The sequence below is a fragment of the Oncorhynchus nerka genome, linkage group LG25 (genome assembly GCF_034236695.1).
Source record: "Oncorhynchus nerka isolate Pitt River linkage group LG25, Oner_Uvic_2.0, whole genome shotgun sequence".
Lineage (NCBI taxonomy): Eukaryota > Metazoa > Chordata > Actinopteri > Salmoniformes > Salmonidae > Oncorhynchus > Oncorhynchus nerka.
In genome coordinates this window covers 45,356,799-45,372,392 of record NC_088420.1, presented here as the reverse complement: position 1 = coordinate 45,372,392, position 15,594 = coordinate 45,356,799, and the positions used below count along the sequence as shown (strand labels likewise).

Genomic DNA, 15,594 nt, shown 5'->3' with positions numbered 1-15,594 from the left:
ACAGTGTGTTTGTGATGTGATTTGTAACACAACGGTCCTTTCTCTCTGTATGATATTCATTTTGCATGCATAAAAATGTCACTGAAACTATGGATTGGAGACTCCTCTCCACTCAGTCTCTTCTCTTCACAACTCCCGATCAAATGAATAGGTAATTGAAGGCCAAACCAATGTGAATATGCTTGTATAACATATATACATAAACATATACAAAATGCACTCACAGAATTACACATGGAAACTCTCTCTCTCTCTCTCTCTCTCTCTCTCTCTCTCTCTCTCTCTCCACTACAGGACGCGTCCACAGCTGTAGATCAACTCTAAAGGGGCTGGCTTGGCAGAGGGAAGGAGGGGAGTAATGGGCCTTTTATCTCTATAACAGACCTTCCCAATGTCACAGTCAGCCAGCCTCCCTCCACACACACACACTACCCCCATATCCTTTCCACCTTGCCCCCATTCCCATCCACACCTGCCAGGTTTCCCCTTACTTCCCCTCCGAAGGATTGGCTGAAAGTGACATCCTGGAGACGTCCTGACCAGCAGGCTTTCTACATCCAAGAGCCCTGGCCTCTGAACCTGACCGGACACGCTCCACAGCCTGGAGTCCCACAGCCCACAGGCTAGCCCACACCACAGACCTGGCTGGAGCAGATGTTGGGATAGCCTCAAACGCTCCATTCACTATAGCCTGCTGGACTGGGATAGCTTCAAACGCTCCATTCACTGTAGCCTATCTGACGGGGATAGCCTCAAACGCTCCATTCACTGTAGCCTATCTGACGGGGATAGCCTCAAACGCTCTATTCACTGTAGCCTATCTGACGGGGATCGCCTCAAACGCTCCATTCACTGTAGCCTATCTGACGGGGATAGCCTCCAACACTCCATTCACTGTAGCCTATCTGACGGGGATAGCCTCAAACGCTCCATTCACTGTAGCCTATCTGACTGGGAAAGCCTCCAACACTCCATTCGCTCACTGGAATCCAGAGGGATCCATCTAGTACATACGGATGCAGGCATATCCACATTGACAGTAGTTGCCTTGATGCATGTTCTCAACAAGTGTGAAGCTGTGTATTATAAAATAAGAATAATAACAGATGGGCAGGGCAATGGAGCCATATTATATTCATTCAGGCTGAGGTAAATGTCCCACAATGTTATTGTAGATATATATATATGACTACATATGGTACACAGTCATAAGTCAGAGGTGGATGACTGTATGTGCCAGATACTGACACTTCCCAGGTAGCTACATAGATCTATACGACCAAGTCTGCTCATGGTTAAAGTTGTTGTGTACAGTATTTTTGAGCAGACCAGGCCCATTGACTGGTGAGTGGTTCCAGACCTCTGGTCCTGATTATCCCCATTCTCCAGTGATCCTCCGGGGAGGAATTTAACAAGCTGGCTTTATAGAGGCCGCACTGGTCCCGCCATCCGCCCGCCAGTAGCTCCAGGACTAGAGCCTAGGGCCTCCCTCCCTGATGCCTTCAACATGGTGTGTGTGGGGGTGGGGGTGGGGGTGGGGTGGAGTCTGAATGGATTTAGCTTCCCATTGGAACACCTTCAAACTGTTCTACCTGCCAAAGATGCTAAAACTAGGTTGGAAGCTAGTTAAAACAGCTTGAGTGTTTTTGAGAGTGCTGACTGTGCTATGTCCTTCCTGTGTCAAACATCAATATGTTTATAGAGGCTGGTCCGAGGTAGCTAAAGAACAGAACATCCTCACTTTTATGTTTCCAGGAATGTCACGAAATTGGAATCTTATCCAGCTGGTTAGCTAGAGAAATCTCTTAGTCCTAAGGATAACAGTTAACCAAACTCCAAAGGATTACATCATACACCTCACATTGGCACCATAGCCATGCAGTGACGCTGACGCTGATCAGCCTGATCTGAACACAAGCTCTTCCCTTCACCCTCTCTCACCCCTTTTAAGAGGTTCAGAGAGCAAGCCGGTGGAGGCCAATGATAGAGGAACGAAGAGGGGGATGGAGAAGAAGAGAGGATGACAAAAGGGATAAGACTTAGGTGGGGCTGATGAGTGAGGGGATAAGTGGACAACGGAACTGGTTGACCACTGCAGGTGCAGCCGTGGAAGCTAGGTTTTTGTGTGTGTGTGCGCGAGCGTCTGTCTGTCTGTCTGTCTGTCTGTCTGTCTGTCTGTCTGTCTGTCTGTCTGTCTGTCTGTCTGTCTGTGTCTGTCTGTGTGAGACTCAGGCCTCCTTTATGACCCAGAAGATACAGTATTTCTCCCTTTCCCTTTTAAGGGGTCTCCAATGGAATCTCCAATGGGTCCTGCTAAACCATCTGGGAAACACTGTCTTAGCTCCATGGAAAACTCCACTTTTCCTCAACCTACCTCGTTGCATGATCCCAACCGTATCTTTATTCTGTCACTCACTCCCTTCCCACATCGCCTTAGTTTGCATTCCTTCATCTCAGTCCCTCTTCCTCTCTCCTTCTGTTTTCCCCTCCTGCTATCCCTTGCTCCCCTCCACCCGGGTCCTTACAGGATATAGCTGAACACAGTGTTCTCCTCAACTCTAATGTTTGTCTTCTTAGCTTGGTATTTGCCTGCAGAGTGTTCCTTACACAGAGCCAATAGAGACTTGTTTTTCTCTCTTTCTCTCGTATTATTCTCTCCTTCCCTCCATTCCTCAAGATTCAAGGAATTTTGCTCATTTTTACGAGCAGGAGTGAAGGAAGCAAAGTGAAGCCCGTATGTCTGATAGTTTAGTTCATTTTATTTTATGAGCAGAATGGGGTGAAGGACGTGAACTTTTTACTGCAGTGGGCAAAATCATGGTCACACAGAGTGTTTCTTGGTCGTCTTAAACAAATCTACTTTGAGACAGAAGTATCCACCTCACACATATGGTTATGGGCTTTAAAAAAAGAAGACACCTGTACCATGTCAGATATAGAGTTCAAATGTATTCAGTTTGAGTTTGCATCCCAATATTACACTTTATATACATCACAGAAGACTGAAATATAACAAAACCGTTTGACATAGAAACACCGTATTATCAGCGGGTTTTTGAAAAAATATATTTTTTAAAATTAATTATTAAAACATTCCACCCATGAGGCCAAAGATGGCGCTTTTGGTCATTGGCTGCAGGAAAGGGCTACAGGGTACTTCGGCTGTCCCCATAGGAGACAACCCTTTGAAGGACTGTTTTTGGTTGCAGGTAGAACCCTGTTGGCTTTAGTAATTATGAAAAAGAATAACAACATTCCTCCCATGAAGGCATGAGGTAATTTGACTGCAGGAAAGGGAAGCCTTGTATGATAAAAGTTCTGTTCATTCTATGAATGAAGTGAAGGACTTAAGTTGACCTCCATCTGAAACACTGTCCTGGTTATTTGCATGCTCATGAATGTTGCATTTTCCCTAATTGAAACCCAGTAGCGGGTGGTAACTGCAACAAAAGGCCTACAAGTTTAAGAGATTGCATGTTACCCCAGGAAACAGATCGCAGGTGGTAACTGTAAAAAGGCTATACTTTGCCCCAGGAAACAGATCGCAGGTGGTAACTGTAAAAAGGCTATACTTTGCCCCAGGAAACAGATCGCAGGTGGTAACTGTAAAAAGTCTATACTTTGCCCCAGGAAAACCATTAAGGGCAGTAAAGAAACCAGGCGGCTTTATTCACGTCACAGGAATTTAGCAAAAAAGTGTCCGCCTATTTCCAACATACTTCCTTGTTATTACACTTTTTGTTTTTCGTGTGTTGCATTTGCATCCAGTAGCGATTAGGAATCACATGATTATGAAGGCATAAATGTATGAAAGTGTTTAAGTAGTTGTGTCCTTGCGATGTACTTATCTATTCATGTTGTGTCATGCTTTACGTTCTGTGTGGACGCCAGGGAGAGTAGATGCTGCTTTAGCAGTAGCTTATAGGAGTCCTAATAAAACACTAAGTACATCCCATTCTCCGTAGTAATAATCATTATTGGAAACGTTCATTTGGGTGTTTAGGGAGTGACCGCAGGCCCTGATTTTAATGCTCCTGAAAAGCACATGGGAACTCAGAGCCACCACAGCCATGACAGGCAAGCAGGCGGACAGGCGGACGGACAGACTGCTGTAATGATGGTGGTCATTCAAGACTCACTCCAGAATTACAATGTAATAAAACACAAAACAACCGGTAGGAATAGCATGTCATGGTGAAAAGAGCATCACGCAACAACTATTTATTCAATAACAAATACTCAACACACAATCATGTCCACATCTAAATAATCCATATTCTAATCCACACATACATCATGTAGCATCTAGCCTATACACAATTCAGCCCATATACAGCACACCCATAGCCTGGTCCCAGATCTGTTTGTGCTCTCTTGTCAACAATGACCATAGGAGACAAGACAGCACAAACAGATCTGGGATCTGGGCTAGTACACACTCCTATATCTCCCCAAATAAAACTAGGCCTGTATCACCATATTACGTGGGCCTACTCTGTTTTTGTGACATGTTCATATAAATAGCTCTGCTGCTATGATGGTGGAGCTGACAGTCATCTCCAGGGCTGTACTGTGTAGCGTGGGGCAGGGATGTATCTCTCTGTATCTGCCAGGCTGTCCAGATGGCGGACAGAGATATCCGTGCCATCTGCCAACCCAGAGAAGCACAGCGGCCAGGCAGGATTACTGCCTCACTGGCACACTGATATAGTACAACATCCCCCCCCAGGGTGTGGGTGTGAATGTGTGTGAGAGAGAGGAAGAGAGAGAGAGAGAGAGAGAGAGAGAGAGAGAGAGAGAGAGAGAGAGAGAGAGAGAGAAAGAGAGAGAGAGAGAGAGAGAGAGAGAAAGAGAGCTGGAGAATTGAACATCTTGGAAAGTGTCTGTGAGTGTGAGTGTCTATGTATTGCATTGTCGAGAAGGATTTCATTGGACGGTGTATACCATGTGTATCCTGTACATAAGACTAATAAAACTTGAAATTACGTGAGTAAGATCTAGCATACAGAACACCTACAGTGTCTTCACGTACACACACCTCCCATCACAGAGTGATCTGCAGGACATCTGAGTGTGTTAGTGTTAAAGCTATGGCCCTGGTGATCTGAGGAGAGGAGACCCAGTCTGTTATGTGTGTTGGAGTGAAGCAATAAGAGGATTAACTCTATGCCTCTCTCTCTCTGTCTCTCTCCTGGCTACAGAGAGCTGTGAAAATCCCAACACATCCCCCATTCCATCCAACCTCATCCACTACCACTTACGTACCCCTCCTCCCTCACTTACCTAAATATGGAGAACTTACCCTCTCTTATCCAAATATGGAGACCTTACCCTCTCTTATCCAAATATGGAAACTTACCCTCTCTTATCCAAATAATATTAACCAACACACACTTCCACATCCTTGTCAGAAGTCCCAACCAGCCATCCAGAGGCAAAGACCCTCACTGAAGACACACACACAGTAGGACTTCAAGCATAAACCGAGTCACACAGCAAAAAGAGTGAGGAAACATTTTACATTTACAAGATAGATATTGCCTCTTTAAGAGAAAACAACTCTTTAACTCAATCAGCAAATATACTGTGCAGTTAAGGACAAACTTATTGAAGACAGATGCTAGGCTGAGTTCGACCATTCCCCATTAATACCCAGTGTCCATTTCCACAGCAGTACTTCCTATCCTCATGCTTTGCTCTCCTCTCATTCCCTCTCTCAGCTTTTGAGTGGGAGAACAGTGACAGGACAGGTGGATGTTTGGTTGAGTGCAGAAGGAGAGGTAGAAGACAGGATGAGTTCATTGGGTGATGGGGTGAGTGTGAGAGATGGGTGGTGAGTTAGTGGGGTGAGTTAATGGGGTGATGGGATGAGTGTGAGAGATGGGTGGTGAGTTAGTGGGGTGAGTTAATGGGGTGATGGGGTGAGTGTGAGAGATGGGTGGTGAGTTAGTGGGGTGATGGGGTAAGTGTTGGAGATGGGTGGTGAGTTAATTGGGTGATGGGGTGAGTGTGTGAGATCGGTGGTGAGTTAGTGGGGTGATGGGATGAGTGTGAGACATGGGTGGTGAGTTAATGGGGTGAGTGTGGTGAGTTAGAGATGGGTGGTGAGTTAGTGGGATGATGAGTTAATGGTGAGTGTGAGAGATGGGGGATGAGTTAATGGGGTGAGTGTGATGGGTGGTGAGTGTGATGGGGTGAGATGGGTGGTGAGTTAATGTGGGAGGATGGGGTGAGTGTGTGAGATGGGTGGTGAGCTAAATGGGTGATAGGGTGAGTGTGTGAGATGGGTGGTGAGTTAATGAGGTGAGTGTGTGAAATGGGTGATGAGTTAATGGGGTGAGTGTGTGAGATGGGTGGTGGGTAAGTGGGGTGATGGGGTGAGTGTGTTAGATGGGTGGTGAGTTAATGTGGTGATGGGGTAAGTGTGTGAGATGGGTGGTGAGCTAAAGGGGTGATGGGGTGAGTGTGTGAGATGGGTGGTGAGTTAGTGGGGTGAGTGTGTGAGATGGGTGGTGAGTTAATGAGGTGAGTGTGAGAGTTGAGTGGTGAGCTAATGTGGTGATGGGGTAAGTGTGTGAGATGGGTGGTGAGCTAATGGGGTGATGGGGTGAGTGTGTGAAATGGGTGGTGAGTTAGTGGGGTGGGTGTGTGAGATAAGTGGTGAGTTAGTGGGTTGAGTGTGTGAGATGGGTGGTGAGTTAATGTGGTGATGGGGTGAGTGTGTAAGATGGGTGGTGAGTTAATGGGGTGATGGGGTGAGTGTGTGAGATGAGTGGTGAGTTAATGGGGTGAGTGTGTGAGATGGGTTGTGAGTTAATGGGGTGACGGGGTGAGTGTGTGAGATGGGTGATGAGTTAATGGGGTGAGTGTGAGAGATGAGTGGTGAGCTAATGGGGTGATGGGGTAAGTGTGTGAGATAGGTGGTGAGTTAAAGGAGTGATGGGATGAGTGTGAGAGATGGGTGGTGAGCTAAAGGGGTGATGGGGTGAGTGTGTAAGATGGGTGGTGCGTTAATGGGGTGATGGGGTGAGTGTGTGAGATGGGTGGTGAGTTAACGGGGTGAGTGTGTGAGATGGGTGGTGAGTTAATGGGGTGGTGAGTTAATGGGGTGATAGGGTGATTGTGTGAGATGGGTGGTGAATTAATGGGGTGATGGGCCGAGTGTGTGAGATGGGTGGTGAGTGTGAGAGATGAGTGGTGAGTTAATGGGGTGAGTATGTGAGATGGGTGGTGAGTTAATGGGGTGATGGGGTGAGTGTGTGAGATGGGTGGTGAGTTAATGGGGTGATGGGGTGAGTGTGTGAGATGGGTGGTGAGTTGATGGGGTGAGTGTGTAAAATGGGTGGTGAGTTAAGTGGGTAAGTGTGTCGGGGCTAGATTAAAGGGGAATAACGTGATGAAATCTTCAGCTGTTCCAGCTCTCCATCCCCTGATGCTGAGAGAGAATCAGGGCACAGAGCAGACCCCTGTAGCGCAATAACCCCTACACGGACACACACACAGACTCATTAACGCACACACACAGACTAATTGACATACACACACTCTTTCTCTTTGTCTCTCTCTACAACACCGTGTTATAACACTATTGATACTCTAGCTTATCTCCCTGACTTGAACCAGCTATTTAAACACTTGTAGAGATCCCAGCGAACCCTGCTGTACCACAAATCAGGGAGGTGAAATGGCCCAAACCACTTCCCACTACCCAGCCTGCAGTGAGAGTTCAGAGGTCATCGTTCTCCAGCACCAGCCGGTTACCATAAATATTGACATTCCTCCAGCAAAAAGAATGGCTGAGGTTGTAGAATCCACTGACTGGCACTGAGCACCAAAGTGCTCCCAGAGGACAAACGGAATGGAATTGGTGTCACTGACAAATCGCTAATGATTCAGAGCAGAACATTCAGAATCTCCATCTTCTTTACATAGACACAGGGATCAGTTAGTACTGTTTATGGTTTATAACCTGGGATGCTGTGTGTCTTCCACAGACCTGGGTTCAAATACCACTTGAAATCAATTTAAATATTTGATCTGGGCTTGGAGGCGCTTGCCTGGTGCAATGGAGGCAATTCTTCTTTAATCATTAGTTTTAGAACATCTCTCTCCATACTGTGTGCATATGCATCCTTCTGATGCTGCAGCCCTGGATGCAATGATGTCTGTCTTTAATCCTAAAGATAATGTCACTGGGAGAGTGATGGGGTGGGGGTGTGAGTGGGCGTATGAGTGACAGAGATTTACATCATGTCCTCTCTAAGCATTTCAAATACTTCTGTTCTTCTTTCTCCTGCCTCTCTCTCTGTCTCTCTTGCTCTCTTTCTCTCTCCCCCCTTCCCTCCTTGCTCTCACTCCATCCACAAACTCCTTTGAAGAGTTGCCCTGGCACAGTCATAACATTACTAGTGAGAATAGGTTCAGGTTGCCAGATGTTGCCAGGATCCAGCCCCTCTGAGAGCTCCCATGCTGTGAGGATGACTGACATATTGGACCTTCTTATGTCTAGGCCATCGGACAGCCTCATCACACCTGGCGGCCCACTGTTACAGCATCTGACCTCACTTTAGGTTACGTGATGCAGCCTCATCCGTGATGCAGTCCCGTTTGGCAATTAGCTGGTGTATCCCTATTCATGGTAACACTTTATTTGGATCTGTAGATGCTTAGTAAACTATCATTAGACGATGCTGTTGACATGTTACTGAGAAACCACAGACGTTTTGTCGAGCATCGACAAATGGACTCTCCAAATAACGTGCTGCCCTATTCATCAGTCTACCTTTGTAACGAATGGGCGACTATAGAACAGCTGTTGCAGACTATACAGACTCAGAGGTGGTTATGTGGAGGTATAGATTATTCTCTAGAGGACGGTACACATGTAAAGTATACATAGCACACTACTAGATTCTACAGACTGCTTCGTGTGTGTCAGCATGAGGTCTAAGGTCAGGTGGCTGAGCACCAGCTGTTGTGTGTGTGTGTGTCTGTGTGTGCGTGCGTGCATATGACTGTGCGTGTAGGTTTTTGATTTAAATACTGCTCTCGATGATCAACTGGGTGGAAATCTGTTTTAATCATTGTCCTACATCGGATCTGTCTGCCGCTCCATACAGTGACAAAGCAAGATCAAAACACGACCTCATCACCAGCCCTACATACAATAAGCTCAGCTTTACACTTTAGTGGGTTGTTTCCATGCAGATTCACCCCTCCTTTCAGATCTTAAATTACGATACAGTACTGAATCTGGACATGAGTCCTGTTCAAATACTCTTCAAATGCATCCTTCCTTCAATCAAGTTATCTCATTGACTACCTCTACCAAGGAAGGCTGCATTTTCAGAGTTTTTGAACAGGACCATAGAGCCCGTATACTGCTGATAGCAGACACTGTGCGCTTCCCAGTAGTCTTAAAGATGCGTTATACAGGTTTTGTATAATTTCAGCCAGTAGTCTTAAAAGTAGCGCTCACGAGCCTTGTATTTGTGTTTCCCGAAGTCAGTAATGTAATTTATTGGCACATAGACCGGATAGATGCAGTGAAATGTGTTGTTTTACAGGGTCAGCCATTGTGGTACAGCGTCCCTGAAGCAAATTAGGGTTAAGTGCCTTGCTCACGGGCACATCAACAGATTTCTCACCTTGTCGGCTCAGGTATTTGAACCAGTGACCTTTTGGTTACCGGCCCAATGCTTGCAGCTTTTCTTCTAGTAATCGCAGTCCACAGACAGACATTATTGGAAAATTGTGCACGATTGTGTAGAACATCGTACATTTCGAAATAGGTTATGTCCTGACAAATTTCCTGCAATTCGGATGATATGTTACGAATTCCAATTCATACGATATGTTTTGAATTTGTAAGTGCGTAAGATCCCATTCAATCTGTTTAAGTGGCTTTTTCCTGAGCCACACTGATGTGAAAAATACTAGATAAGTGAAAGCAATAACAAAATCACTGTAAGATAAGTGTTTCACCTATACAATTTTTTCAGATTGGTTGTGTCAAGGATGAGGAATCTAGAAAGTGATATTAGAAAGTCTCCTTACCTCTTGAGTTGGTCGCCATGTCTGCCACCTTCTGAAAGGCATCTAGAAATGCCACTGTTGCCAGAACTGTGGTCCTACATGTGGACAGGAGGAGGAAACATTCAGCAGTCAGCATTCAACATCTACATTGACTAGAAACCATCAACAGTCCAGAATGTCAACACAGGACAGTTGGAGTTACCAGTCTACTGAAGAGGGATTGGATAGGATATTCAATTATAGTCAGTCTCATAGACATAAATACTAAAGAAATGAAGGTCTCACCTGAGTTGGGAGTGCAGTTTAGTAGCCTTGGCACTGAAGTCTTCCCACACTGGATATGAACTCTGGATGAAAAAGGAGGCAAATGTTAGTTAACACCTTTTGCACCGCACCGCAACGCACACACACACACACACACACACACACACACACACGCTTTGTTCCAGTTGGCCAGCACTTTGGAGCACTTTCTGTGCTCAGCATTTTGATATGACTCATTTGTATGACTCAGAACAACATAATACATTATCGTCCTATCAAGCTTGCATATTCTCTCTTACCTAACAAAGCTGAAGACACAGTTAGTTGACTGTGAAAATGAAACATGTGCCCAACATGGATGCATAACTCTGAAAGTTAGCTTCTCCCCCAAGGGTAAGTCTTGAAGTCAACACAGCATGCCTAAAGAACAAACTCCTGCCGATACATGTATTTTAAAAGGCCATTTAACTACGTTGCTACAACGTTCCCAGACTGTGTGACTATCTAATAGCGTCTCTGCTCCTGTGGGGTGCTGCAGGGCGGGCTGGGGTGTATGTGGGAAAGGGGGAAATTAGGGGGGACAGAACAGGTTGCATGCCGGCTCTTTAAAGGCCCAATGCAGTCAAAAATGTGATTTGTCTGTGTTTTATATACATTTCCAAATTATGGGGTTGGAATAATACTGTGAAATGATGGAGTTTTGGCCTGCCTGGCAGACAGTAAATTAGTTAATAGACCAATAGGAAATACAGTTCCAAACCTCTCTGCCAATAACAGATAGTTTTCAGTTTTCCCCAGAGAGAGGGGGACACAGCCTGACTGCATATTCACAATCTTCCCTTGCAGAGAAGTGAGAAGACAGCAGATAAAGGAGAAAATAGGCAAAAAAAACACCCCAGATCATTCACTCTCATCCTATTTCTCTCCTCATATCCTCCCAAGAAATAAAGGTTAAACAAAAATAAAAAAGAAGAGATTCCATGTTTTCCAGATCTTTCTATGAGACAATTAACTCCTCACAAAGTGATCTGGTTTCACTATAAAGGCTATCACATTCACTGTTAAAATGTTTTCCCCATGCTTCACCATTCTCCCTGTCTGTCTTCACTGGGCTGCAACAGGTGGCTAATCAGCTTTTCAGCCCTGCGCCTCCCGGCGACAACAGAGGAGGCTGAGGAGAGGCTGAGAGGAGGTTGAGCCAGGACAGCTGAGGGAGCAGGGGGAATGCAGGGTTAAGAGAGCCACGCAGTGCAGCGAAGGAAGACACACACACACATATGCGTCACGCATCAACACACATACAGAGCTCCTAATATCCAGGCAGACCCTTCCTTCTTCAGTTAATGAATTCATCTGAAGAGAGCAGGGATGGCTGTTGTATAACTGCATCAGATGCTGGCTGGTCTGTGTCATGTTGCGCTGTTAGATATAGAGGAGTTAGTGATACACGCTGAACTCTCAGCAGGCTGCAACACTGACAGTGTGTGCCTAGCCTAAATAGCTGGGTTAGTCATAGAGACATGGGGCTAATTCTCTCCTTGGCTTGCCAGGACGGAGGCCAAGCACTAGAAACCTGGGTAATATCCGTTAGGTACCAAATGGAAGAAAACTGACTGAAACCGGGAGGGATTACTTGGACTTTTTCAATAAGAAAGGCTAATTTCCATTTTTCCATAGCAGCGCTTGAAAACGTTTTTCATTGCATGCCCTAGCCCAGGGGTGTTCAAATTCAAACCCTACGAGGTCCGGATTACTGCTGGTTTTCTGTTCTACCTGATAATTAATTGCACCCACCTGGTGTCCAAGGTTTAAATCAGTCCCTGATTAGAAGGAAGGAATGAAAAAATACAGTGGAACTGGCTTCAATGCTGGCTTGAAGGCCCTAGTGAATAAGACCCAGTTGTGCTGACTGCTGAGTGAAGTTTTATGAATCTTGACAGAAATCGCATCTTGAGGCGCTAAACGTGTTTATACACTATGATTTAGGACATTTGAAAGAACGGGGAAACGTCCACGGCGGGCATTGTCAGCTTGCTTCATAACTTTTGAGCTTAAGAAGCACGAGCGCCACCACCAATCAGCCTACACCACCGTGCACACACCCGTCGTTACTATGACAAATGACCGACTGTCCGAACACACACAAATCTGATTTGGTCACCTGAAACTTACTGATTGGACATTCAGTATTCAAAAAATTATATGAGCATTAAGGCCTGAAGTTTGAACAAGACTTTATAGAAGCAGAGCTCCAAGCCTAGAGAGAGGAAGGACATAATCATTCTATATATCCTCACACTTTGTATATATACAGTTTAGATCTAGTTTATAACTAGAGCCCAGAGTTCTTCCTGGTCAGATCATATGACACTTTCTATATTTATATAGTTTATAACTAGGGCCCAGAGTTTATCAGATTATATGGTCAGGAAACTCCTAGTCCTATTTATGGCGAGTAGGGCAGAGCCGGGACGAATGTAACACGGGGTGAAAGTAACACGCCCGTTTTCTCAGATAACACAGAAGCTAGAATGACGTAGTGAAGTCAGCACATTCCTAATGTGGAGGACGACCCTCCCTGCAACAAAAAAAAAACAGCCCAGTCTGACCATGCTTTGCCGAGTAATCAACAAAAAGTGGTTTTGAGCGACGCAAGTATATTAAAAAAAACTGACCCGGAAATATTTGTTGGTTGTAGAGTTGTGTTAAGTTGTTAAGGTTCCGAACATATGTCATTTTCTGAACCCATTTAGTGACTAAATGACAGCATAGGTTCCAAGTACCATGCTAGCTAGTTGTTGTTAGCCTGGGAGAAGTGACAGGAGAGATGGGTGGGATGAAAGTGGGATGAAAGTAACACAATGTAAATTGATGACATGGAATAAAATAAAACATTTAAGCACAGGCCATTGTCTCTTCTAGTTCATATTGCTTTTATATTGTCATCAAAATATCAACAAGTGACTGAATGTTTGAAAATGATATGACATAATTAGAATTACGCCTTAATCAATTGACTTGATGGATCAGCTCATGTAAGGTTTTATCGACAGGTTAATAGTTAAATATACACTATATATACAAATGTATGTGGACAGCCCTTAAAATGTGTGGATTTGGCTATTTCAGCTACAGCCCTTGCTGACAGGTTTATAAAATCAAGAACACAGCCATGCAATCTCCATAGGAAAGCATTGGCAGTAGAATGGCCTTACTTAGGAGCTCAGTGACTTTCAACGTGGCACAGACCATCTTTCCAACAAGTCAGTTCGTCAAATGTATGCCCTGCTGGAGCTGTCCCGGTATGCTGTAAGTGCTGTTATTGTGAAGTGGAAACGTCTAGGAGGAACAACGGCTGTTTTTCATGTTTTGGGCTAGGCCCCTTATTTCCTGTGAAGGAAATGTTAGCGCTACAGTATACAATGACATTCTAGACAATTCTGTGCTTCCAAATTTGTGGCAACGGTTTGGGGAATTCCCTTTCCTGTTTAAGCATGACAATGCCCCCATGCACAAAGCGAGGGGGCATACAGAAATGGTTTGTTGAGATCAGTGTGTAAGAACTTGACTGGCCTGAACAGAGCCCTGACCTCAACCCCATTTAACACCTCTGGGATGAATTGGAACGCCGACTGCTCGCCAGGCCTAATTGTCCAACATTAGTGCCCACCTCAAAAATGTTCTTGTTGCGGAATGGAAGCAAGTTCCTGCAGTAATGTTCCAACATCTAGTGAAAATCCTTCCCAGAAGAGTGGAGGCTGTTATAGCAGCAAAGGCGGGACCAACTCCATATTAATGCCCATGATTTTGGAATGAGATGTTCGATTCGCAGGTGTCCACATACCTTTGGTTATCAACCCCGCCATGTGCAATTGGGTCCTTGACTTCCTGATGGGCCACCCCCAAGATGGTGAAGGTAGGAAACAACATCTCCACTCCGCTGACCCTCAACACTGGGGCCCAACAAGGGTGCGTGCTCAGCCCCCTCCTGTACTCCCTGTTCACCCATGACGGCGTGGCAATGCACACCTACCACTCAATCATCAAGTTTATAGAGGACACAGCAGTAGTGGGCTTGATTACCAACAACAACGAGACAGCCTACAGGGAGGAGGTGAGGGCACTCGGAGTGTGGTGTCAGGAAAACAACCTCTCACTCAACGTCAACAAAACAAAGGAGATGATCGTGGACTTCAGGAAACAGCAGAGGGAGCACCCCCTATCCACATCGAAGGGACAGTAGAGGAGAAGGTGGAAAGTTTTAAGTTCCTCTGTGTACACATCACAGACAAACTGAAATGGTCCACCCACACAGACAGTGTGGTGAAGAAGGCGCAACAGCACCTCTTCAACCTCAGGAGACTGAAGAAATTTGGCTTGTCACCTAAAACCCTCACAGACTTTTACAGATGCAGAATCGGGAGCATCTTGTCCAGCCTAGTACGGCAACTGCACAGCCCTCAACCCGCAGGGCTCTCCAGAGGGCGGTGCAGTCTGCACAATGCATCACCGGAGGCAAGCTACCTGCCCTCCAAGACACCTACAGCACCCGATGTCACAGGAAGGCTAAAAAGATAATCAAGGACAACAACCACCTGAGCCACTGCCTGTTTGACCCGCCACCATCCAGAAGGCATCAAAGCTGGGACCAAAAGACTGAAAAACAGCTTCTATCTCAAGGCCATCAGACTGCTAAACAGCAATCACTAACTCAGAGAGGCTGCTGCCTACATAGAGACTCTTATCACTGGCCACTTTAATAAATGCCACTTTAATAAAGTTAACATATCTTACATTACTCATCTCATATGTATATACTGTACCTTATACCATCTATTGCATCTTGCCTATGCCGCTCAGCCATCGCTCATCCGTATATTTATATGTACATATTCTTATTCCATCCCTTTAGATTTGTGCGTATCAGGTAGTTGTTGGGGAATTGTTAGAATACTTGTTAGATATTACTGCACTGTTGGAAATAGAAACACAAGTATTTCGCTACACTCGCATTTAAATCTGCTAACCATGTGTATGTGACCATTAACATCTGCTAACCATGTGTATGTGACCATTAACATCTGCTAACCATGTGTATGTGACCATTAACATCTGCTAACCATGTGTATGTGACCATTAACATCTGTGTATGTGACTAACCATGTGTATGTGACCATTAACATCTGCTAACCATGTGTATGTGACCATTAACATCTGCTAACCATGTGTATGTGACCATTAACATCTGCTAACCATGTGTATGTGACCATTAACATCTGCTAACCATGTGTATGT

At 45.3% G+C, this 15,594-nt stretch overlaps 1 pseudogene; it reads right to left on the bottom strand.

Annotated features, from left to right (window-relative positions):
• The window catches only part of LOC115109570 (protein MTSS 2-like), a 43,380-nt pseudogene that overhangs the window by 23,119 nt on the left and 4,667 nt on the right, over positions 1-15,594 (bottom strand).